General features: G+C 45.2%; 1 protein-coding gene across 10 annotated transcripts in view; it reads left to right on the top strand.

The window, feature by feature from the left end:
* Positions 1–27,016, top strand: part of USP54 (ubiquitin specific peptidase 54) — a 270,452-nt gene that overhangs the window by 32,963 nt on the left and 210,473 nt on the right. The gene's annotated exons all lie outside the window — the stretch shown is intronic.

Raw genomic sequence — 27,016 nt, 5'->3', positions numbered from 1 at the left:
GACTAAATCCTTTCCTGAGTTGAGACTGTCTGCAGGAAGTTTTAACTGAAAACAGATTTGTTTCTGTTGTCAGTATTTCTGAATTACAATCTTTTAAACTGTAACTTTTATGCGAAGACACTTTGTTTTGTAACAGAGGAGATGTTGGTTGTGAAATTCTAATGAGTTAGTATGGGTACCTCCTCCCCCACTTTTTCCTACGAACTTCTGCTTGATGAGATAGATTTATCACTGGATTAAAAACTGTGATAAACACAAATCTGTATGGTAATTTGAAGTTTGTTTTAAAATCTCCACATTCCCCTGTCAGAAGGCAGCCCTGTCTAGAGCGCCCTCTTGCAGCAGGCCATGGCATGACAGACATGCCTGCCTCAGTTTCCCCCTTCAGATTCCCCCAGTAAATCCACTTCAGGCTCTCTTGCTTAAATAATACACCTCCTTGGGGCGAGTTGATTACCAAAACATAGTTAATTGAATCTTCAACAAAAGTCCCAAATGTAGTCCATTTCCCACCTCTATTGTATATAATCCTCAAAACCCTGCTCTTCCCAGCAGACAACCACACCGGCCTCTCTCACTGAAGTCCTTCTATACCATACTCTGGTGGTGTCCACCACACCCATGCTCCTCATCAGTCTTCTTCTGTACCACTGCCAGGACAGCCCTTCCAGCCAGAATGCAACCCTGCTCTTCCCACCATGAACCCCACAGCCTCTTTGTTGGGGGAGCATCCCTCACACCCCTGGCTCTCTCTCTGGTTCCCTGGGTTCAACTCTTTGGTTGTGGAGATTTTGGTGGGTAAGCCCCTCTGCTGCTCCCAGGCGTTCAGCCCTCTCTGGCCCTTGGCTTCAGCTCTCTGGCTTAGAGCTACCATCCTGCTGCTGCTGCCCCTCCTGCCTTCAGTTATGGTGTTTTCTGTGCACTGTGTGTGCAAAGTCATGCTGGCGGGGGTGGTGCAGCGTTCTCTGCAAAATGGCATTTTGTGCATGGTGTGCTCTGTGTGAGCCCTGATCCCTCTTTCTTTACAGATAAAGCACAGTTCCCCCTGGAGCAGGCTGTGGCATGACAAGCATGCCTGCTCACGAAAGCTCGTGCTCAAATAAATTGGTTAGTCTCTAAGGTGCCACAAGTACTCCTTTTCTTTTTGCGAATACAGACTAACACGGCTGTTACTCTGAAACCTGTCTCAGTTCTGTGATCTTCTTCATTTGCCCTTGCTGCTTCTCCTCCTCTCTTTTCAGCATCAGCCCTTTGTGTCAGCATTCCTCCTCCAGCTGTAGTGCTTTCTGTTTTCGGGCCTCCTTGTCTTGTCTGTGCGGGGCCTCAGCATCACCCATCTTCTTCACCCGTCTCTGCCACAGTCTCCTCCTACCTTTTCATTCTCTTCTTGTCAAACTGAGCAAATTTCTCTTCCTCTGTCTTTTCTTCTCTTCCATCTGCTCCACCTATTCGTGAGTCTGGAGCACCTTCCATTGACATGTCTCCTATTCAGTTTGATCTCCTTCAGTCGCCATCTCTTTTCCTCCTCCAGCTTCTTTTCTGTGCTCAGCCTCCTGTTTCTTCCTCAAACTATCCAGCTACTGCCACTTCTTTTCAGCTAATTCACACTTGGGATTGGTTTGGATCAGAGTGTGGTGTTTGATGAAAAGTTTCATTAAATCTACTTTGCCCCACGGCACTTCGGGTCATGGGCAGCTGTTTCTTTAGTACAGTATATAAAAATGACTCGAAAGGACAAGGAACCTTGCTGGCTGGGTGGGGTGAGAGGGGGTGGATTCTTTTTTCTGGGAGGGGGGAGCCTACCATCCTTTGCTTGCTGCCCATCATACAGCTCATCTACAGCTTTCTTATAACTTTGGGGCTGTTGCTGAGCCTCATCACTCTGATTAGAATTGCTCTCTTTGCTGCTCCCCTCCTGCCGCTCTGCTACAGGGTTCATGATTGGTGTCTTGTTGGCATTTCAAGCACGAAGGGAAACCCTGGAGTTTGGGGAACCTCCTTAGAGGAGGGAGTGCTGTCCCAGCTCAGTCCTGACTTTAACTGTGGTTTCTTCATCCACAAGCCTCTCAGTGGAGCTATGGTTGTCCTTAGTGTCCCCTGGGGTGGAGTAGTAGGTGTAGGGATGAGAGCCCCGGTACCATATGGAATATTGTAGAGGGGTCTGGATGGTGCTGCAATGGAATTTTTCATGGACTGCAAAGGGAGTCAAGGCCAGGATTGTTGAACCTGTAGGTCCACAAGAGTCTGCAGCATCTGTGATTACTGCTGTGGAAGCCCCATATGTCCTGGTGCATCTCCCTCTCCTTTTCCTGCTGGGACTCTTGGGCTTGTCTCCTCTCCACTCTTTCCTTCTCCAGGGTATCTGCAGTGTTCACCATCCAGACCCTCTGCTCATGGATGCAGGAGTGGCTTGCAGGATCTCATTGATCATGTCATTCTGGGCCCTCCTTTTTTTTTTTTTTTTTAAATATCCGACTCAGACATTCCACAGATTGAGGAGCCCTTGGTACACAGAAGTACCATTGTCAGTATAGTCACAGCAGAAAGCAACAGTTAAGATTCAGAATTCACTTCCCTTGCTCCTCTGCTTATTGACACTTCTACTTTAGAGTGCTCATGAAGGGCGCCTTTAATAGAATCATAGAAGATTAGGGTTGGAAGAGACCTCAGGAGGTCATCTAGTCCAACCCCCTGCTCAAAGCAGGACCAACCCCAACTAAATCATCCCAGCCAGGACTTTTTCAAGCCCTGCTTAAAAACCTCTAAGGAAGGAGATTCTATCACCTCCATAGGTAACCCATTCCAGTGCTTCACCAGCCTCCTAGTGAAATAGTGTTTCCTAATATCCAACCTAGACCTCCCCCACTGCAACTTGAGACCATTGCTCCTTGTTCTGTCATCTGCCACCACTGAGAACAGCCGAGCTCCATCGTCTTTGGAACCCCCCTTCAGGGAGTTGAAGGCTGCTATCAAATCCCCCTCCCCCTTCTCTTCTGCAGACTAAATAGTCCCAGTTCCCTTAGCCTCTCCTCGTAAGTCATGTGCCCCAGCCCCCTAATAATTTTTGTTGCCCTCCATTGGACTCTCTCCAATTTGTCCACATCCTTTCTGTAGTGGGCGCCCAAAACTGGACACAATACTCCAGATGAGGCCTCACCAGTGCCGAACAGAGGGAATAATCACTTCCCTCGATCTGCTGACAATGCGCCTACTAATGCAGCCCAATATGCCATTAGCCTTCTTGGCAACAAGAGCACACTGCTTACTCATATCCAGCTTCTCGTCCACTGTAATCCCCAGGTCCTTTTCTGAAGAACTGCTGCTTAACCAGTCGGTTTCCAGCCTGTAGCGGTGCATAGGATTCTTCCATCCTAAGTGCAGGATTCTGTATTTGTCTTTGTTGAATCTGATAAGATTTCTTTTGGCCAAATCCTCCAATTTGTCTAGGTCACTCTGGACCCTATCCCTACCCTCCAATGTATCTACCTCTCTCCCAAGCTTAGTGTCATTTGCGAACTTACTGAGGGTGCAATCCAAATGTTGAACAAAACCAGCCCCAGGACCGACCCCTGGGGTACTCCACTTGATTCTGGTTGCCAACTAAACATCGAGTCGTTGATCACTACCCATGATCACTAGCCATGATGGAGTATGGCCCACCCAGAGGTGAGAGAAATGAGGGAATTGCTCTGTTGCACGAAACTATGAATATAAGGTAATGGCATTGAATACTGGCACCATTTTCCACAGACAGTGGTGACTTTAGTCAATATCTCACTCACATCACAGCTGCTGCTGGTGTCCCTAAGTCTCCATGGTCTGTTTGCTGCAAAAGTGCCTGCTGAAGTTATCACTGATTGGCATGGGAAAGTGTCCTACCATGCAGCAAGAAATAAGGCTGCCGTTCCTAGAAACCTTTGGGAGAGGATTGTAGAGTATTTTAATGTTTCATCAAGGTGTCTCAGGAGGATTCAAGTGAGATTTCTGCGTACATAAACAACCTGCTCCTTATGGTCCCCTTGCATATCTCTACAGGGGAATGTAAAGCAGGTAATAATCCTACCTCTTTGTTTTATCACTTCCTCTTCTAGTACAAGTAAATTAATGCAAAGTGAATAGCTATGTCCTGGTAAGTTAGGGTCACCGTCACTGTAGAGGTAAATAAATGCTTGTGCTTCTCAGAAGTATCCACTGTAGTGGGCGGGATAGTGGTAGGGCCTTCACCAATAAGACATGCAGCTCTTTGTAAAAGCAGCAGGTCTGTAGCTTGGCACCAGATTGACTGTCTCCTTTGCTTTCTGGTGTTAGCACTGCTGCTGGTCCCTGTTGTTCTCCTTTTCCTGCATCTTCCAAGCAATCTAATGCTCAGAGATTTCAACATTTCTACAGCTGGCCTGCAGCTGTGTTTGCACAGCCTCTTCTCCCCATATGCCCAGAAGATCCAATATTTGTCTACTCCAAGCCACAGCACATCCAAAGTGTGTAGCCAGCATGGTCAGCTGGGCAGTTGCACACAACAGAGCTGCTAGTGTGCTTGCCAAGCTGGGCAATCAGGAAAAGGCATTTCAAAAATGTGTGGGGCTTTAAAGGTGGTGGGGGAAATCACCTACTTGACCCTTTTCCAAGTCCTAAGGCTAGTTCTGTGCATGGTGGTCTGACCATAGTGGATAAAATTTTGCCATGTCTGGGGCCAGTGCTGAAAGACTTTTTTACACCTCCCCCCTCCATGGCCAAAGCTGACTCCAGTTAAGGCCTGGTCATAGTGACAGTAATAAACTACTGGGCAAACAGATGCAGGCCCTTACTTCTTTCTCAAATCTGTGCTCTGTAAACCAAAACAAATGACAAACCTGCAAATTGGAAAGTTGTACCTAACTAACGTGTCCGATATTTAGAGGCATTAACTCTCTAATTATCCAGATAGCTTTAGAGAGGGAAGGAGATTTGGTCCTTTCTCCACAAGAAACTTTTAAATGCACTTTATATTATGAATTTGGAGGGCTGGGGGGGAAGCTGCACAAATGCCTGTTTGTGGCATTTGTGCACTCATTGAGAAATGCTGAGCTTGGCTCAAAGCTTATTTGGACTTAATATCACAATTTGCTTATCTTCTTGCCCTTTTTGCCGATTGATGTGTCTGATATATATCAAGGTTTCTAAAAATCTGAGGTTGTAAACTATTCCACTGCCAAATATCTGTTTGGAATTCTGTAAAGAAATTTATTTTCCCCAAGGACGTATCCCTCCCTTGCTGTTAATTTCAAAACAGGACTGCTTGATAGGTCTTTATCTGCAGTCATTGGGGCAAATATTGCTCCTACACTGGTGTAAATCTAGAATAACTTTATTGGCGTTAATGGAATTAATCGGAATTTACATAATCAAAATCTTGCTGTAATTAAATTACTTATCTTTTAACCTGTGTTCACTTTCCTCTCTGTCCGCCAACTATTGCAGGCTATGTACTCAAGTCAGAAGTTCATCTCTGGGGTAAATTCCTCTGAATTGGATGTTCTAAGTCAGTGGTTCTCAACCAAGGATATGCAGAAGTCTTCCAAGGGGTACATCAACTCATCTACATATTTTCCTAGTTTTACAACAGGCTACGTAATGTGCAATAGCAAAGTTAGTGCAAACTAAAATTTCATACAGTGACTTGTATATACTATTCTATATACTATGCCAGTGGTTCTCAAACTGTGGGAAAGTTCGTTTTAATGGGGTTGCCAGGGCCTGTGTTAGACTCGCTGGGGCCCAGGCCTGAAGCAGAGGCCTGAATTTTTAAGTGAGGTGAAACGTGGGGTATGTAAGACCAATCAGACTCCTGAAAGGCATACAGTAATCTGGAAAGGTTGAAAACCACTGTTGTAAGTCATCTGGGATTGGAACCCCAGGCTGGAAAAATAGTCATTTTACAGTAAGTCCTGTGCTCCTACGCTGTTCAAGGTTTAGAAGAACAACAACTTTTATTCTTACAATACTGCAAAGGGTGGGAAGTAAACATTTAAGTACCCTGGTACCTTTGATTGTTGGGTGCACTCTGGTTGCTAGTATTGAAAGCCTGGTGTCTTAAGTGGTGTGGCTTACATGTCACTGGACTATATATTTAGCCATTACATTAGTCAGAAATGTATTTTCCACCAAGGGCAGAGTTGTAAGCAGGTAAAATTACAAATATCAATTACTTAAATAGTTCTGAGGTAAATTGGTACTCTGTACATCTGTATACCTTTATATAGGAATTTATCTACTTTATAAAATGCCAAGAAATAACTAGCTTTCGTGCCCTCACCCTCCTCCTCCGCAGCTCTCTTTTTGAAAAGCCCCAAAGAACCTAAAAGTCAACACTTTGTTAATACATAAATTATTTTTCAGTGCCATACTCCAAAGCTCTTGACTGCAGCCTTGCTCTTTATGTGGGATGCAGCAGGCCAGTGCGGGCTGGGAAGTATACTTGTAGCAGTTTAATGATCCCATTGTGTTCTATGTAAAGGCATAGGGTCTTATAGGGAGATGGTTGCTAGTAAAACTATATGCAGCCTGATTTCTTCTTTACCCTGGGGCCAGGTTACTTTCAGCTGTGCTTGATTAAATAGGGACAAGAAACTTCTGTGCCTGCAAAAATAAGGTTGGCAGGCATTTTATTTACACTTTTTGTTAGACATGTCCGCAACTCCATTAAAATGTGTTTGTACCATACTATTGTAACAAGATATCTACTTAAACTTCAGAGCTTCAAAGCAGCCAAGTTTTGAGTTGGAAACCTGCTAACCCATGAGAAGGGAGCTTTACACAAATGGACTGGTCATTGTGTTCTGTTTGAACAAAAAGTTCTGCTTAGGAGTGGGCCATACTAAGTAATATTTTCCACTTATATAGTGCATCTAAGGCCAGATCATCCCATCAGATACTGATCTATAGATTTTTCCCTTCCAGAAGTAGGTGTATCCTCCTTTCTCCTCCCTTACTTGTCCTCCATCAGCTCTTCTAGTTTTGGACATAGCAGCTATATCAATGTTAAACTAACTCAATTCAAGAGCTATTGTTAGGATATATTTCAGAGTAGCAGCCATGTTAGTCTGTATCCGCAAAAAGAAAAGGAGGACTTGTGGCATCTTAGAGACTAACAAATTTATTTGAGCATAAACTTTCGTGAGCTACAGCTCACTTCATCGGATGCATTCAGTGGAAAATACAGTGGGGAGATTTATATGATATTTTAGGATATAGATATTCAGGCCTGTCTGTAAAGGCCTATACGCTAAGAATTTAGGTGTATTCTTATCACTTAGCTAGCTGTAGAGGTAAGAAAGAAAGAAAGAAAGAAAGAATCAAAATCACTGTCTGCTGGTGTAAGGGCCTTCTCTTTCTGTGACGGTCTGAGGCCCTGTGCTTAGGCTAAGATCTTTGGCTAAGCAGCAGAGGCAGCCATAAGCTGGGAAGCGAATGGTCAGATCCTCACATTCCAAACTAGTCACTGAAATAAGGTGCTATTGGGCTGTTAGGAATACAATCCTGTGCTGATAATGCCTGTCGCCTCCAGAGAAAGGGAAGTGCCTAGAAGATGTAAAAGGAAACTTAGTTTGATAGCATCCTGTCTGGCAAGAACTCACTTATCAATAGCTGGGATGTGAAATCCTCATTTCTTTGTTGTTCTGTCACTGTAGTCCCCATTTCCCTATTGTTTGTATAATCTCTGTCTGGCTCTGTGATTGTTTCTTTCTGCTGTATAATTAATTTTGCTGGGTGTAAACTAATTAAGGTGGTAGGATATAATTGGTTAAATAATGTTACAATATGTTAGGATTGGTTGGTTAAATTGCAGTAAAATGATTGGTTAAGGTATATCTAAGCAGAACTCAAGTTTTACTATATAGTCTGCAGTCAATCAGAAAGTAAGGGGGGGAAATGGGAACAGGGAATGGGGGTGGGGAAATTGGAATCGTTTTTAGCTAAGGGCAGGAATGGGAACAGGGCCACAGGTAAGGCTCTGTGGTGTCAGAGCTGGGAAGGGGGACACTAAGGAAGGAAACTGGAATCATGCTTGCTGGAAGTTCACCCCAATAAACATCGAATTGTTTGCATCTTTGGACTTCGGGTATTGTTGCTCTCTGTTCATGTGAGAAGGACCAGGGAAGTGAGTGGGTAAAGGAATAAGCCCCCTAACAGCTATAATGGCTGTATGTCGCTCTGGTCGATCGCTGTTTGAGTTGTCCATCGGGGTACGTATGTTCCAAGTTGAAAAGTTTCTTATATTTTCGATCGCAGAGGTGGTGATCCTGCTGGATGTGGCTGTCCAGCCAGGAAAAACAGAGGCAAGACTGTTTTTAGGGTACCTTTTCTAACCCCCACCCCATGTGGGGTGAGCAAAGTGGATTCTAAAAAGGACTGCTCAGTTGTGGGTGCAGCTGCCAAGATGCTCGACCCGCTTCAGTCCTCGAGCAAGATGACTGTATTACACACCCACTGCATATGTGTCGGTCTGTGACTAGAACTTCTGGATTTCACTGTCCTGTTCCTGTCGCCGATCGCCACCGGACTTTTAACTTGTGAATATGTTTTCCCAAAAACTGGAAGGTGCCTGTCTGGGACTTCTTTTAAAGTGGGGAGACTGGTGCACAACAGTCACCACACTATCCTTGACTGACAGAGGACTTGAAACCAATGGCATGGACACCATGATGATTGGAGATCCTTTATCAGCTGCAGCCTTCATCCCTTCACAGCCGTTGTAACATTACACAACAGTTTCAATTCCATTGTGCAGTTATCTTTCATCTGCTCTGCCGTTAGGGACTTCTTGGATCACACTTTGCCTGGAACTTCGCCCTTGACCTTCACCTTGTAGCCCTAAGGGAGTACATGACTCCAGGCAGCATAGCTCTCGGGATCATTGAGGCATGCAAGCCACTCCACTCCGCTCCATGTAATGAAGCAGTGAATGATCTTACTAATGGATTACCTGTGCACAAGGAAAAAAGAGGGAGGATTATTTGGTTTAGTCCTGGACTCTTACATGGGAACTAAAGTAGAAGGCATACAAGTGGTATTTCATTTAGCTCACTCACACTGTTCAGTCCCTCCCCAGATGCTGGAAGAGATCAGCTACTTCCTGATATAGGCTCTAGACATGTGAGGAGACTCACTCAGTTTGGGGCTAAAATGGTGTGTAAACAAGGGTTCTAATACAGTTGGGTCTGTCCACACTAATAGTCCAAACCATGCTAGAAACTGGCTTAGCTGAAGTTTGTTCAAACAATTCTGTACTTGGTTTGAACTCCATTGGGTTTGCAGACCGTACTGGGTTTACAATGGCTCCATTGGCACCATGGCACCAGGCCCACACTTGGAAGGGGCCCACAAAGGGTTAATCCAGCCTGGGCCACAGCCCAGCAATGTGAAGAGTCAGCAACTTCCCAGTGCTAGCTGAAACACTCAGCAGCCTGGGGAGCACAGTGTGCAGGTGAAAAAGGGCCTGCGTGTGCTGGGAGTTGTAGTTTGCATGCCTCTGTGTTCCACTGGGGACCTGGGCTGCCAGCTGCACTATTAGTCCCAGAATGCCCCACGCCATGCTACCAGCCACCCCAGCTGAAGTGGTCGGAGCGGACCAAAAAGAAACCCCAAGCAAGGAAATGGTCTGGTGCACAGTGCTAATCCTGCTGTGCACCCCTCCCCCTTGGAGCTCCTGGCTCCCCCCCACCTCTGAGTCTCCCCCACTCTCCTGGGGCGGTGGGAAGCTGGGGACAGCCCCCCAGCGAACATGATGCCCGGGGGCTCCTGGGCACTGTCTCCATCATGCATTTCAGGGTGGGGGTTGGTTGTCTGTGGTCCCTGGGAGTAGAGGGGGCGGTGACAGTGGGGCTGTCAGTGCTGGCTGCCGTGACCCCTGCTGGTGGAAATGCCCAGAAACTGTCCCCCTGCACTATGGGGAGGGGAGGGGTTGCAGCCCAGTTTTGGGGGAAAGGGGCAGTTGTGGGACAAGTCGGGGTGCGATTGGGGAGCTGGTGGTGACTCTGGGGTGTGTGTGTGTGTAGGAGAAGCAGTGTGTTAAGGTGGGGTTGGTGTGAAGGGGCAGAGGGAGGGAGGGTAGGCACAAGTTTCCTCTCTACACTCCGCCCCAAAGTTTTATAAACATTATTGTACCAAAGTACCTTTAAAAAAATGTATTTACAAAACATATCTTTGGGTGGAGGAGGTGGTGGTGGGGAGATGCAGGTGCGACACCACTGACTGCTACATTCAGGCTTAATATGGCTCATAAATGTGCTAATTAAGCACTTGTGTTCAGAGCCCCAAGCAGGCCCTGAGTGTTTAAAGAAGAAAGACAAAACTAACAAACTCCCTCCCACACAAACCAAATTCCATGGTATTTTGGGTAAATTGATGTTAGCCCCGTTTGTTCTCTATGGGCTGAGTGGAGGTCTCAGTATGGCTTCAAATATCTTACTTTGTTTTTGAATAAATGTTTTCATCCCCATTCCGGCAATACTACATTTACTATGGCATCAATGGTGCTGTCACACTGGGCCCACACTTGGAAGGGGTCTATCACAACCACATGGGGGCCCAGAAATACGTTTCGCGCTGGGCCCACAAAAAGTTAATCCGGCCCTGGTTGCGGATATATGGTAGAGCCTGCTAACCATGTAAGAAATAGTGAACTGGGGATGAGAGGAAAATGTTGGTAATTTTTTTTCTCCTAGGAGAGGGAAATGTTGGGACTCCATTACATAATGTATTATATCTACCACATGGTGTCATAACATGTAAGCTACCTGAGTTGGAAGTTCTGGTGACTCACAATTCTGGAAATTTCAGGACATGGAACTGACAGGATATAGTGTTAGACAGCAACTCTATTCCTGAGCCACTCTTACCAAACAGAGTAACTCTTGCTGATAACGCAATGCATTTCTTTACCAGGATTTCATGTAGGGTCTTTCAGCCAGTGAACTTGACTACTGCTAAGAGAGGGTGAAATTGGAGTAACTGAGGAATTGCCCCAACAGCTAATGCTCTGTTGCCCCCCTCTCCCCTTGAACATAAACAAGGTAAAACTGGTTTTGTATTGGCTGTTCCCCACTGGGACATGATTAGCAAATAATGGCCTCAGTAATTTGCAATTTTTACAATTAATTGGCCTGAAGCTGTTGTCTATCCAATACAGTATTTTGTATTTATTTTTTATGGACTACATGAGACCTTGATCATCCTTATAATTTTTTGACAGGTTTCAGAGTGGTAGCTGTGTTAGTCTGTATCAGGAAAAAGAACGAGGAGTGCTTGTGGCACCTTAGAGACCAACAAATTTATTTGGGCATTTTTCCACTGCATGCATCTGATGAAGTGGGCTTTAGCCCACGAAAGCTTATGCCCAAATAAATTTGTTTGTCTCTGAGATGCCACAAGTACGCCTCATAATTTTTTGAGTTTCTCACTCAGAAAGTTCGGGTAATCCTCCTGTGTTCTGTGAAAACTGGCATTTTATAGTCCAGTAACTTAAAACTGTGATATTCCATTCACTCTGGATGACCATAGAATGCCAACTGATGAAGGTTTACAGCTTCTAGGTTTGAAAAAAATGTTGGTTTTAAAATTATATTGATCCCATCTAGAAGCCAGACTGATTCTACGATTAGTCCTACAAATTACTTTCTTGTTATCCTTTACAGTCACCTTGAGTGAGAGTTATTCTTAATACAGCAGATCACAACATTTGTAATGAGTACTTACCTATGTCAAGCATATTTTAAAATCGTGAGGAGGAGTTGGTAGCGAACTATAAGTAGATTTTTGACAAAGAGATAAATTATTGAATTGCTAAGGAATTAGCTGGGAGAAACCTACACTTGAGTAAACTGTCCAAAGGAGGACTTAAGACCTGAGGGCTTTGCAATAGACATAAGACAGCGATCAAGAGTATGACTATGCTTCAGTCGAAGTTGTGATTGCCGATCAGACAGTAATATCCATGCTAGTTTTAATTTAGGAATCTAGGAATGCTAAAAATAATAGTGAATTGGTAGTGGCATGGGCTCTGGCATGGGCCATACAAGCCTACCTGAAATGCTGGATATGTACTTGCATTGCTAGCCCAAGCTGGTGTCCATTTTGCTGTATCATTACTCCTGTTTTTAGCTGTGCTAGCTAGATTAAAGTTAGTGTGGGTGTGCCTACCTGAGCTACAATCAACCTCTGATTGCAGTGTAGACCTATCCTAACTGACAGCAACTTGGAGCCCCAGCAAGAGAACAGTGAGAGGTCTATTGGATATGTAAAAATGGGTAAATATTTTGCTGTGATTTAGATCTCAGTTGTGTTTTTATTAAAAAACAACATAAAAGCCAGGCACCACCATATGTACTTAATAACAGTATCCAAGCTTAGTATGCTTTCTGGGTAGACCTGTAACAAGCTTTTGTGGAAAACTTGCTGGTAAAACTTGGCTGAAATCTTTGAGTTTTGCCACAGTGTATATAAACGCAACTAAGTCTTGTTACTGACTGATTTTTCAGAGATACAGGAGAATTGAAATTTCTCAAACTGTATTAAGATTTTCTGTTTAAAACATAAAATAGTAATTTGCAGCTATGTGGGTTTTTTTTTTAAAATAACTTTTGTAAGTGAATTTAATGCTATTGAGAGATGAAATCTTGGTCGGTGGGCACACTCCATCAGAATAGCAGAAGGCCTGCCCCTTCAGGAGAAGGTTGGGGCCACGGATCCCACAAATCAACTAATTATGGGGGACAAAGAATGAAAAAGCCGGGACAGGAGTGTGTGCAGATCACAGGGTCAGAGCAAGGCCTCTAGAAGGGGACTGTGAGCAGAGAGATGACAAGTGAGAGTTGCCAGATTGAAAGCGCTGGAGACAGAAATCTGTTTAGTAACAGAGAAGTGCTTGACATCACATGCAGCAATGTTGTAAGTGTCCCTATGCAGCTCCACCAGTGTGCCTCAACCCTGTTCTTCAGTGACCACTACTTGTCTGGCAGTGAGCAGGAGTTCAGTCTCCACAGCCCATTCAGTTCTTGGCCTTTCAGCTGAAAGGCCAAGTGCCAGTTGTGAGGTGGGGTTTTTATCATGTGTGGTAGGTTTTCTTATCATGCAGAGTAGACAGTTGTTTGCTCAGGACCTGGGCTGAGACTGGATTCACTCCACAAGGGCTACTGAAGAACTATGTGATGGCGATGATAGTTAATCACTGCTGTTTTGAGCCACCACTTACCTAGAGACATATTATCTCTATCTCATAGAGCTGGAAGGAACCTTGAAAGGTCATCAAGTCCAGTCCCCTACCTTCACAGCAGGACCAAGTACCATCCCTTATTTTTTTCCCCAGATCCCTAAATAGCCCCCTCAAGGATTGAACTCACAACCCTGGGTTTAGCAGGCCAGTGCTCAAACCACTGAGCTGACCCTTCCCCCCCATTCCCATTCCCTGGCATTTGCCAAATCTTTTTGCAAATATATATTTTTAAACTTTCAGATGTTTTGTTTTCCTATGTGAAGTGCTTCAAGCCCTGGTTTTGCCAGCCTCCTACATTTCTACAAGTGAGTGACTGAACATGTTTTTATATTAAAGGCTAAGAGATATTTCAGTGTTAAAACTGAGCTTTGGAACTGCAAGAGATTTTCTAACCATAGCAGCAGTCTCTTTGCCCTCTTGTGTGTAAGCATTATTCTTTAACAGGGTTACTGGCCTAGTGGATGGAAGGAAGCAGCAGATGTGATACATCTTGATTTTAGAAAGGCTTTTCATACTGTCCCACATAGCATTCTCATAAGCAAACAAAGAAGATGTGGACCAGATGAAATTTCTGGAAGGTGGATGCATAACTGGTTGAAAGATCAGATTCAGAGTAATTATCAGTGGTTTGCTGTCAAATTGGGAGGGTGTATCTAGCTGGGGCCCGCAGGGGTCTGGCGCTGGTCAACAGTTTCATTAATGACTTGAATAATGGAGTGGAGAGTATGCTTATAACATTTGTGTCTGACCCCACGCTGTGGTGGGAGTGTGTGTACAAACACTCTGGAAGACAGGATTAGAATTCAAAATGATCTTGACAAATGGGAGAATTGGTCTGAAATCAGCCAGATGAAATTCAGTAAAGACAAGTGCAAAGTACTACACATAGGAAGGAAAAATCAAATGCACACAAGAAAATGGGGAACAATTGGGTAGGCAGTTAGGTTATTGCTAAAAATGATCTACATGACCCACCCATATCCACTTTGCGTCGTACATCGCCTGCACTACATTGGTCACTTCTGTATGCCTTCTGATCTCCTTATTGGGTATGTGATCACGAAGCAATGTCTTGCAGATTTGCCTTTCCATTGCTCTCTGAATGGCAGCAAATTTTTCTTCCTCTACCTTTGTTGTTGACCAGCTTTCTGCTCCACATATCATTCCTGGAAGAACAGTGGAGTTACAGGTCTTTCCTTTTCTTCATAGGCAGTTTATCATCTGTTAAAAACGCCTTTATTTTGTTGAAACTTGCCCACCTTGCCTTTCTCCTACTGCATTGCCCTTTGATTGAGTTGTCTCTGCTCAGCTGCTGACCCAGGTAGATATATTTGTCGACCTTCTCGATTACTTTCCTGTTTACAGTGATAATTTTTTCTTCACAATGCTCATTCCGCATCCACTTTGTCTTCGACGTGTTCACTTCCAACCAATGTCATGTGAAAGTGTTTGCAGTTGCTGCAATTTGTTTTCCAGTTCTGCTGTGTCCTTTGTGAATATTACACAGTCATTCGTGAAGAGAAGATGTGTTAACTGTTCTCCGTTGATTCTGATTCCTTCTTCCCGGTTCAATTTCTTGAACAGTGCCTCCAGTACTGCTGGAAACCGCTTCGGTGAGATTGAGTCACCTTGTCTGACTCCTCTTCAAATAATAATAATAATAATTAATAATGCAGGGGACATTAAATAATGTTACCTCTGTTGGGCAACTGCAGTTGACCTACTGGAAGAAATTAATATACCTTGGGTCTACTTGATTTCGTTGAGCATGTCGAGTACAGCATTAATCTCCACCGCCTCGAATGCCTTTTTGTAGTTGACAAATGCAGTACATAATGGTACTTTGTATTCCTTGCACTTTTCGATGAGCTGCCGAACTGAGTGGATGTGATCAATTGTCAGGTATCATAGAATCATAGAATATCAGGGTTGGAAGGGACCTCAGGAGGTCATCTAGTCCAACCCCCTGCTCAAAACAGGACCAATTCCCAACTAAATCATCCCAGCCAGGGCTTTGTCAAGCCTGACCTTAAAAACTTCTAAGGAAGGAGATTCCACCACCTTCCTAGGTAAAACATTCCAGTGTTTCACCAGCCTCCTACTGAAAAAGTTTTTCCTAATATCCAACCTAAACCTCCCCCACTGCAACTTGAGACCATTACTCCTTGTTCTGTCATCTGCTACCCCTGAGAACAGTCTAGATCCATCCTCTTTGGAACTCCCTTTCAGGTAGTTGAGAGCAGCTATCAAATCCCCCATCAGTCTTCTCTTCTGCAGACTAAACAATCCCAGTTCCTTCAGCCTCTCCTCATAAGTCATGTGTTCCAGTCCCCTAATCATTTTTGTTGCCCTCGCTGGACGTTTTCCAATTTTTCCACATCCTTCTTGTAGTGTGGGGCCCAAAAGTGGACACAGTACTCCAGATGAGGCCTCACCAATGTCGAATAGAGGGGAACGATCACATCCCTCGATCTGCTCGCTATGCCCCTACTTATACATCCCAAAATGCCATTGGCCTTCTTGGCAACAAGGCCACACTGCTGACTCATATCCAGCTTCTCGTCCACTGTAACCCCTAGGTCCTTTTCTGCAGAACTGCTGCCTAGCCATTTGGTCCCTAGTCTGTAGCGGTGCATGGGATTCTTCCATCCTAAGTGCAGGACTCTGCACTTATCCTTGTTGAACCTCATCAGATTTCTTTTGGCCCAATCCTCTAATTTGTCTAGGTCCCTCTGTATCCTATCCCTACCCTCCAGCGTATCTACCTCTCCTCCCAGTTTAGTGTCATCTGCAAACTTGCTGAGGGTGCAATCTACACCATCCTCCAGATCATTTATGAAGATATTGAACAAAACCGGCCCGAGGACCGACCCTTGGGGCACTCCACTTGTTACCGGCTGCCAACTAGACATGGAGCCATTGATCACTACCCGTTGAGCCCGACAATCTAGCCAGCTTTCTATCCATCTTTATAGTCCATTCATCCAGCCCATACGTCTTTAACTTGCTGGCAAGAGTACTGTGGGAGACCGTGTCAAAAGCTTTGCTACAGTCAAGGAACAACAAGTCCACTGCTTTCCCCTCATCCACAGAGCCAGTTATCTCGTCATAAAAGGCAATTAGATGAGTCAGGCATGACCTGCCCTTGGTGAATCCATGCTGACTCTTCCTGATCACTTTCCTCTTCTGTAAGTGCTTCAGAATTGATTCCTTGAGGACCTGCTCCATGATTTTTCCAGGGACTGAGGTGAGGCTGACTGGCCTGTAGTTCCCAGGATCCTCCTCCTTCCCTTTTTTAAAGATGGGCACTACATTAGCCTTTTTCCAGTCGTCTGGGACCTCCCCCGATCGCCATGAGTTTTCAAAGTTAATGGCCAATGGCTCTGCAATCACATCCACCAATTCCTTTAGCACTCTTGGATGCAGCACATCCAGCCCCATGGACTTGTGCTCGTCCAGCTTTTCTAAATTGTCCCGAACCACTTCTTTCTCCATAGAGGGCTGGTCACCTCCTCCTCATGCTGTGCTGCCCAGTGCAGCAGTCTGGGAGCTGACCTTGTTCATGAAGACAGAGGCAAAAAAAGCATTGAGTACATTAGCTTTTTCCACATCCTCTGTCACTAGGTTGCCTCCCTCGTTCAGTAAGGGGCCCACACTTTCCTTGACTTTCTTCTTGTTGCTAACATACCTGAAGAAACCCTTCTTGTTACTCTTAGCATCTCTTGCTAGCTGCAGCTCCAGGTGTGATTTGGCCTTCCTGATTTCACTCCTGCATGCCTGAGCAATATTTTTATACTCTTCCCTGGTCATTTGTCCAGTCTTCCACTTCTTGGAAACTTCTTTTTTATGTTTAAGATCAGCAAGGATTTCACTGTTAAGCCAAGCTGGTCACCTGCCGTATTTACTCTTCTTTCTACACATCGGGATGGTTTGTCCCTGTAACCTCAATAAGGATTCTTTAAAATACAGCCAGCTCTCCTGTACTCCTTTCCCCCTCATGTTATTCTCCCAGGGGATCCTGCCCATCACTTCCCTGAGGTTGTCAAAGTCTGCTTTTCTGAAGTCCAGGGTCCGTATTCTGCTGCTCTCCTTTCTTCCTTGTGTCAGGATCCTGAACTCGACCATCTCATGGTCACTGCCTCCCAGGTTCCCATCCACTTTTGCTTCCCCTACTAATTCTTCCCAGTTTGTGAGCAGCAAGTCAAGAAGAGCTCTGTCCCTAGTTGGTTCCTCCAGCACTTGCACCAGGAAATTGTTCCCTACACTTTCCAAAACTTCCTGGATTGTCTGTGCACTGCTGTATTGTTCTCCCAGCAGATATCAGGAAAATTAAAGTCACCCATGAGAACCAGGGCGTGCGATCTAGTAGCTTCTGCGAGTTGCCGGAAGAAAGCCTCATCCACCTCATCCCTCTGGTCTGGTGGTCTATAGCAGACTCCCACCACGACATCACCCTTGTTGCTCACACTTCTAAACTTAATCCAGAGACTCTCAGGTTTTTCTGCAGTTTATACCGGAGCTCTGAGCAGTCATACTGCTCCGTTACATAGAGTGCTACTCCCCCACCTTTTCTGCCCTGCCTGTCCTTCCTGAACAGTTTATATCCATCCATGACAGTACTCCAGTCATGTGAGTTATCCCACCAAGTCTCTGTTTTTCCAATCACGTCGTAATTCCTTGACGTCACCAGGACCTCCAGTTCTCCCTGCTTGTTTCCAAGGCTTTGTGCATTTGTATATAAGCAGTTGAGATAACCTGCTGATCGCCCCTCATTCTCAGTATGAGGCAGGAGCCCTCCCCTCACAGACGTTCCTGCCTGTGCTTCCTCCCAGTATCCCGCTTTCCCACTTACCTCAGGGCTTTGGTCTCCTTCCCCCGGTGAACCTAGTTTAAAGCCCTCCTCACTAGGTTAGCCAGCCTGCTCGCAAAGATGCTCTTCCCTCTCTTCGTAAGGTGGAGCCCGTCTCTGCCCAGCACTCCTCCTTCGTGGAACACCATCCCATGGTCAAAGAATCCAAAGCCTTATCTCCGACACCAGCTGCGTAGCCATTCGTTGACTTCCACGATTCGACGGTCCCTACCCAGGCCTTTTCCTTCCACGGGGAGGATGGACGAGAACACCACTTGCGCCTCAAACTCCTTTATCCTTCTTCCCAGAGCCACGTAGTCTGCAGTGATCCACTCAAGGTCTCCGGTATAGAGGCATTTTTCAGCTCCTCATCATAGCTGGTAGGAGGGCATGGCCATGGCTCCACCCTGGTCATCGTGTGAGGAGTCCTCATTCGACTCTGAGAGGGGCTGAGCACCCCCTCAAAAGAGGCACCATCACCCAGCATACCCAATAGACTTCAGTGCCAAGCTGTCTATGGACCCCCAGAACCGTGGCCCATCCAGTGGCAGTTCTGGAACCCATGGGAGTTCACTGAAGTACCAGGGCAATTTTCCAACCTCCCCATCCATTGTGGTCTCTGAGAAGCGAGCTGCATTCCCACCCCAGCAGAGACCATCCCTGCAGAGGTTGAGGACCCGGCCCTTCCTTCACTGGTGGCTTCCTCCTCCTCATCCCCCAATAAGGCACTTGCAGGTCCTGCTAATCCTCTGCCCCAGGGTGACTTCAGAGCCCATCAAGAGCTCCTTAAGAGGGTTGCCTCTAATCTGGGCCTGGAAGCTGAGGAGCTGGCAGAAACAGCGGATGGCCTTTTTGATATCCTGGCTGCTGCAGCCACCACCAAGGTGGCTCTGCCTGTACACAAGGGTGTAGTTAAGTTAGTGAAGGCCCTGTGGAAGACCCCGGCATCTTTACCCGCGATGTCCAAGTGCCTGAAAAAAAAAAGTACTATGTGCCTGTAAAAGGGTTTAAATATATGTACTTCCACCTTGCCCCCCTGGTCTCTGGTGGTCTCTGTCCACCAACGAGTAGGATAAGCAGGGCCAGACCAGCTCTGTCCCTAAAAACAAGGACACTAAACACCTGGACCTCTTTGGCAGGAAAGTTTATTCCACCACTGTTCTCCAGCTGTGTATTGTGAATCAGCAGGTGCTGCTGGGGAGGTACAACTTTAATGTGTGGGACTCCATGGCCAAAGTTAAGGACTCCTTGCCCAAAGATTTGTGGCAGGAGTTTACGGCTATCTTGGAGGAAGGGAAAGCAGTGTCCAGAACATCACTCCAGGTGGCCTTGGATGCAGCGGACTCAGCAGCCAGGTGGATGGCATTGGCAGTCACCATGAGGCGGGGTTTGTGGCTGCAATCTTCGGGATTGTACCAAGAGATTCAGCAGCTGCTACAGGATTTTCCATTTGAGGAGTTTCCTTATTCTTGGACCAGACTGACACCAAACTTCATGGCCTTAAATAGTCTTGGGCTATGTTGTGGTCTTTGGGCTTTTATACACTGGCAGCCTCTTAGAAACAGCCTGCTCCGCTCCTCTGGCTTCCAGCTGTGCTGCTGGCGAGTGCTGGGGGCTGATTCCCTCCTCCCCCCAAACCTGAGAGCCAGGGGAGCGGTGCAGGCTGGGGCCGGGTTGCTCCACTTCCCACAGGAAGTGGCCAGCCCCCCTGCCCACCCCCCCATCCTCCATGGAGGCCTGGGGCCCCACACAGCCCCCGGGCAGAGGCCTGGGGCTGCCCCCCCCCGCTCCCACCCACAGAGGCCTGGGGCCCCAGGCTGCTCTGCTCCCCTGGCTCCCAGGCTTGGGGGGAGGGAGGAACCGCCCCCCAGTACTTGCCGGCGGCGCGGCTGGGAGCCAGGAGAGCGGAGCAGGCTGGGGCCGGGTCGCTCCACTTAGACTACCCGTTCAGCCCGACAATCTAGCCAGCTTTCTATCCACCTTCTAGTCCATTCATCCAATCCATGCTTCTTTAACTTGCTGGCAAGAATACTGTGGGAGACCGTATCAAAAACTTTGCTAAAGTCAAGATATATCACATCCACCGCTTTCCCCATATCCTCAGTGCCAGTTATCTCATCATAGAGGGCAATCAAGTTGGTCAGGCATGACTTGCTCTTGGTGAATCCATGTTTACTGTTCCTGATCACCTTCCTCTCCTCCAAGTGCTTCAAAATGGATTCCTTGAGGACCTGCTCCATGATTTTGCTTGGGAGTGAAGTGAGTCTGTAGTTCCCCGGGTTCTCTTTCTTCCCTTTTTTTGATTGTTATCGAACAGAACTCGTCATCAGCATGGATGCATGTCCTCTGGAATGGTGGTTGAAATATGAAGGGACATATGAGCACGTTTGGCATGTAAATATCTTGTGATGCCGGTTACAACAGTGTCATGTGAAGACCTGTTCTGAACAAGAAGTAGGACTGATTGGACTTGTAGGCTCTAAAGTTTTATATTGTTTTATTGAATGCAGGTTTTTTGTACATAATTCTACATTTGTAAGTTCACCTTTCATGAGATTGCACTACAGTATTTGTATTAGGTGAAATGAAAAATATGTTTTTTACAGTGCAAATATTTATTTAAAAAATATATATATATATATATATAAAGTGAGCACTGTACACTTTGTATTCTGTGTTGTAATTGAAATAAAAATATTTGAAAATGTTGAAAACATCCAAAAGATTTAAATAAAATGCTGTTCTATCATTGTTTAACAGTGCAATTAAGCGTGATTAATGTTTTTAATCGCTTGACAGCCCTCGTTAAAATACATATAAGATTTTAAGACATATACTGTTAGAGCGCATATGATCATCATACTATTTGCCTTTCCTTATTTTGTCAGCTGACCATTACATTGGTGATAGAATAACAATGGCATCATATCCTCTCACTATTGTTGCTCTGCAAAGTCCCACTCAAAGGAAGTGGGCTGTCTTTATCACTGCTTTGAAAAGGATTTTAGGATCTGTTGTGCATGGAATGAGGAAGTGGAACAAGTTGTAATCCTTTGCGAAGAACCGGCATAAGTGAGCTTTGATAGAAATTTGTTTCGTTGGCATTATCAGCTGACAAGAAAGAGCTCCGTGTGAAGGTGCTTTTCTGAGGGCCTGCAAAATATGTTGAGCTTTCAGTGCTGGGAAATCTTGTATTTTGCCTTCATTAGAGGTGCCACAGAAAACATGCAGGTGGACTTTACTGGCTGTCCTTTCTTCATTTAGGTCCAGTCAGCACTGTAACTACTGTATTAGGGGATCTGGTTACAATATTGCCAACCTCAGCAGCTCAAAAATCATGAGTCAGACCCCAAAAATCAAGAGAGATGATTATTTTTTAAATTAGACTGTGGCTTTGGTTTGTCTTCTGATTTTGAACTCCACCTACCCACCCACTCTGTGTGAGACAATTAGTGTTGCCAGTGCTCACAAATTCATTAAGGTGGTTTTGTCCCCCGTTTGCAAGAGTTTGCACCCCCCACATCTGCTCTTTCCCCTTCCCACCAATTAATTCTGCTTCCCCCACTCCCTGCCTCACCTCTGCTATTCCTGGATCTCCTGATCTTCTTCACTCCTCTCTGCACATTCCCAGTGTTGAAGGGAGAGAGAAGGGAGGAGCAGAGGGGACACGACTCACTATCCTGAGAGAGACTACTGCTTTGAAGATGAATTCTACTGCCGCTGCTTCCAAAGAAAATCTTCATGCTGCTTCGGAGATTCCAGAACAAACTGAGAAGACAATTGCTCCCTTGCCGATTCCACAGAAATCTTCAACTGGTGCTCAGAATGCTGCTGCTCCACAGAATGCCCATCAGGGAACAGCCTCTAAGAAGATCCTCAGTGCTTTTCCAGGACATTACAGATGAGCAGCATCGATTGGAAAAGCAGTGCCTCCTTAAAGAAAACCTGGGGAGATGTTGCGGCAGGGAGATCTTGCACCTCGAGGATGACCTTCCAGGACATCACAGCCGGGACAAATATCATTTCGCTTGCTCTTCAGGAGAAGGATGCCACAAGAACTTCTTCCACCTCCTCCACTGCCAAGGATCCTGATACTGGTGGTTGTCCTCCTGTGCCGGAAGGTACCCCAACCAGAGAGACCAGCCTCCCCTCAGAAACCATCCAGTGGGACCACAACATCTCACTAGATGCCTGCCCAGCCGAACCTCTCCATACTACTCTCCCAGAGCAATGAGAACCATCTAACGAATCCGCTGATACTGCCTTCACTCAGCAAAAGCAGAATAACATTGGGTCATATTGGTGAATGGAAGATGGTGGGAAGGGCAAATCAGTAGTAAGGTGTCAAAAAAATTAAGCATGAGGCCAGTTTAGGGGGACAAAACTAATAAAAAATAAAAACCCCTTCAGTTTATTCAGAGTAGCATACTAATGGGAGGTTGTGTTAAATTTGGGGCTTAAAATAATTAACAAAGTTGTAATTCTTACAAAGAAAAGATATGATTTTTGTCCCAGCTTAGAGACTTAAAAAACCCCTAACCTTTTAGTTAAATAAACAAACAACTTTAAAAGTAAACCATGGAAGCTACTGCTTAGAAAGTTATAAAGCAACTTTTGTAACCAGAGTTCTGTTTGAGTAATGTTGGAAATATGCATTGCACTTGCCCTGTTCTTCGTCTGCTTTCCTTCCAGTAGCAATGTTTGGGTCCAAGGAGTTATTGGCAGGATAGTGGTGGGGAATCAAGGTGGTTCATAAATAAATTGGTGCCTATGTGATTTAGGTGCTTTTGAAAACTAGGCATTTGTGAGAAATGTTGGAAGTCCGGTTTTCTAAACCACCTAAGTCCCACTGACTTTTTATGGCACTTAGGACCCTAAGTCATTTAGGCACTCTTGAAAATTCTGTCCAATAAGCACAGACAGTTCTCCTTCTCATTTGCAGTGCATCCTTTTGCAGATTCTATACTCGATCTCATGTAGCCAGTCATTCATTCCCTCCCTCCCTCACTCACTCTGTGTTGCTTCCTCTTGACAGATAGAAAATTATTTTATTAATTCTGTAAGGGTAGGGTGCTTCTCTCAATGGAATGCTGGCTCAGACTAGTAGACATCTTTTTTTTTTAAATATATAGGATGGTGCTTGCTTGCTTTTGTAGAGTTTGAAAATTAAATAATTTCCATAAGTAATACCTTCTATGACACAATTTATAAAGCTCCAATAAGTGGGTCTGGTATTTGGGAAAGTAGCATAAAGTTCTGAAAACTCAGTTTGTAACTTATGATGATTTAGTAGATCTAAAGTGCGGGTACTGTTGGCAGGGGTCCAGCTCCCTTCTCCCTCTCAGATTTTAGACATAATTCACTGGAAAATAACAGTTAAGAGTTCAATTTGCAAGCAATTTGATGGGTTTATTGGGGCTAAACAAGCAAGCATATTTTGAAGCTTTTTATATTAGTTGGGCTTATTTTTATATGCTGATAGTTCTTTCCCCCCTTCCCTTAACTACTGTTCTATATGCTGATAGAACCCTGTTCTTCTCCTGACCCCTAACTCTTCATGCTGATGGAGCTCCCTCTTTTTGGCAAACTTAATTATACTTGTAGTGTCCCTCCCCTGGTACAACCCCTTCCAGTATATGGTCATGTTCCGTTTTGGGGGGTCTTGAGTCTAGGGGCAATGAGACAATCTCTTTTGTACCTGATGGGAGGGGTAAGGAGCGGGGTTACTTGTGGATATGGTCACTTTCTTGCAGACTTTCTCTCTTCCTTACACCTTCCTGTTGCTCGATAAGTCCCTTATCTTCTCTTGTTACTGAAAGGCAAGGCTACCACCTGGGAGGGGCAGGGGAGGAAGCAGGGCGCAGCCTTATGCTTTCACTTACATTCTTTTGCTTGCATATTTAGCCTGTTTAAACTAAAAGCAAGGCCGAAAGCAAGATTGTTTACTTTTTACCTTGTTTATTTCATTCTCCTAACAGGTACTAGAATTTAGCTTTGAGGGGAACAAGAGAGGCATCCCACTTGAAGCTTATATAATATTCCCAAAAATTAGTCATGGCTAATCTGTTTTACAAGATAGTTGCTGTTTTTAAAAATAATTTTGATTTCACATGAAAGTAAAGGACTAGAATGAGCCAGTTACAATTCTATATGCCACTCTGCTGATTAGTCCTGATTTGTAATATTCATGATATTCAAGTCCTCTTGTGTTTCTTGAGTAGAGACTGCAGTAATGCCAAACTGTATCAATCTGTTGCTGTTCAGCATGCTTCAGGTGAATGGTTTTTATGATGTGCACAGGTGGGGACAGTGAAACCCAACACATCCATTTTCACTTTTGAGAGAAGGTGGAGTTTGAACTCTTTCTCCTTGCAATAAAAATATTAGATTTAGTTGTACAGGTCAAAAGGTCACAAGTTAGACATTTGTGCTGGCATTCTTCAAAAGCCTTATTAATTTATTTAGACCCCTAATTTCTCTTACCTTTATAAAAGTTAGAATTTAGTGGAAAAAGCTTCCTGGAGGTAACTCGTTTAAAAAAAAAAATACCAGTACTCTGTAGCTCAAAAACTAGAGTAATGCCGAAATATAATTTTGGTATGACACATCATTGAGACTGTGGGGTTAATCTGTAATAACTTTTAGGAAAACATGGCCTGCAGCTCCCATTGGCCGGGAACGATGAACCGTGGCCACTGGGAACTGCGGGGAGCTGTGCCTGTGGATGGTCAACGTCAACAAAATGTCTTGCGACCCATAATCAGATTACCCTGATGTGCCGCATGCGGCCCATGGGCCGCAGGTTGTCCACCACTGTACTGTACTGTTTTGCTGAAGCTGGGAGCCTGACAGTTAAAAGAAGGTTAAAAGGAACCAACCCACCACCCCTAAGGAGAGGGAGGGGGTGAGTGGTCAGCAACAGTTTGAGGGTCAGTGCTGAAGGGCAGACACTGAGTCCTGGTCTACACTAGGAGTTGAGGTTGAATTTAGCAATGTTAAATTGATTTAACCCTGCACCCGTCCACACGACGAAGCCCTTTTTTTCGACTTAAAGGGCTCTTAAAATCTGTTTCCTTACTCCACCCCCGACAAGGGGATTAGCGCTGAAATCGGCCTTGCCGGATCGAATTTGGGGTACTGTGGACACAATTAGACGGTATTGGCATCTGTGAGCTATCCCAGAGTGCTCCATTGTGACCGCTCTGGACAGCACTCTCCACTCAGATGCACTGGCCAGGTAGACAGGAAAAGGCCCACAAACTTTTGAATTTCAATGTCCTGCAGCAGGCTACAGGAAAAGCACTAGCAAAGTTAGTATAAACCTGCCGGGGGGGTGGGGTAGGGGAGAGAGTCATAATTTATTTTATAATTATATGGTAAAAATGAGAAAGTAAGCAATGTTACAGCACACTATTACTGAATTACTATTGTATTTGTACGCCTGATTTTTTTAAGCTAGTAGTTTTTAAGTGAGGTGAAATTTGGGGTACGCAAGACAAATCAACCTCCTGAAAGGGGTACAGTAGTCTGGAAAGGTGGAGAATGACTGGCATAGGCTTCCTCCTTGGAGCTAGTGGTCTGTTGAAGCTTCTCCCTAAGCACCTCTCTTCAACTGAAAAAACAATGAGGAGTCCTTGTGGCACCTTAGAGACTAACAAATTTATTTGGGCATAAGCTTTCGTGGGCTAGAACCCACTTCATCAGATGCATGGGAGTGGAAAATACAGGAGCAGGTATAAATACATGAGAAGATGTCAGTTGCCTTACCAAGTGTGAGGTCAGTCTACCGAGACACTTCAATTAACAGCAGGATACCAAGGGAGGAAAAATAACTTTTGAAATGGTAATGAGAGTGGCTCATTTCATACAGTTGACAAGAAGGTGTGAGTAACAATAGGGGGAAATTAGTATTGGGGAAATTAGGTTTAGGTTTTGTAATGACCCAACCACTCCCAGTCTTTATTCAGGCCCAATCTGATGGTGTCCTGTTTGCAAATTAATTCCAGTTCTGCAGTTTCACGTTGGAGTCTGTTTTTGAAGTTTTTTTTATTGAAAAATAGCCACTTTTAGGTCTGTTGTTGAGTGACCAAGGAGACTGAAGTGTTCTCCTACTGGTTTTTGAATGTTATGATTCCTGATGTCAGATTTGTGTCCATCTATTCTTTTGCGTAGAGACTGTCCGGTTTGGCCAATGTACATGCCAGAGGGGCATTGCTGGCACATATTACATTAGTAGATGTGCACGTGAACGAGCCCCTGATAGTGTGGCTGATGTGGTTAGGTCCTATGATGGTGTCCCTTGAATAGATATGTGGACAGAGTTGGCAACGGGCTTTGTTGCAGGGTTTGGTTCCTGGTTTGGTGTTTTTGTTGTGTAGTGTGTAGCTGCTGGTGAATATTTGCTTCATGTTGGGGGGCTGTCCCCCAGGGTCTGAGAGAGTGAGGGATCATCCTTTAGGATAGGTTTAGATCCTTGATGATGCGCTGGAGAGGTTTTAATTGGGGGCTGTAGGTAACGGCTAGTGGCTTTCTGTTACTTTCTTTGTTGGGCCTGTCTTGTAGTAGGTGACTTCTGGGTACCCTTCCAGCTTTGTCCATCTGTGTCTTCACTTCACCGGATGGGTATCGTAGTTTTAAGAACGATTGATAGAGATCCTGTAGGTGTTTGTCTCTGTCTGAGGGACCGGAGCAAATGCTTCAACTGAGCCCTGATGGCTTTTATCACATTCAGTGCTCATTATTTAATTAACTGTCTAGATAGTGTAGGGAGCCAGGGTGGTTTCCCTCCGAACCAGAGGGTAAAGAGCCACCCTCTCAGCCTTAGTGGGCGGGGCCAGACCAAGCTTCCACCAATCCCCAGAAGGGAAGGGGTGGGACAGGAAGTACAAAGGGCGGGGCCCTTTTGTCCAGTGAGGAGA

This window comes from Caretta caretta, chromosome 7 (genome assembly GCF_965140235.1).
Source record: "Caretta caretta isolate rCarCar2 chromosome 7, rCarCar1.hap1, whole genome shotgun sequence".
Classification (NCBI taxonomy): domain Eukaryota; kingdom Metazoa; phylum Chordata; order Testudines; family Cheloniidae; genus Caretta; species Caretta caretta.
This window is presented reverse-complemented; position numbering and strand designations above follow the sequence as displayed.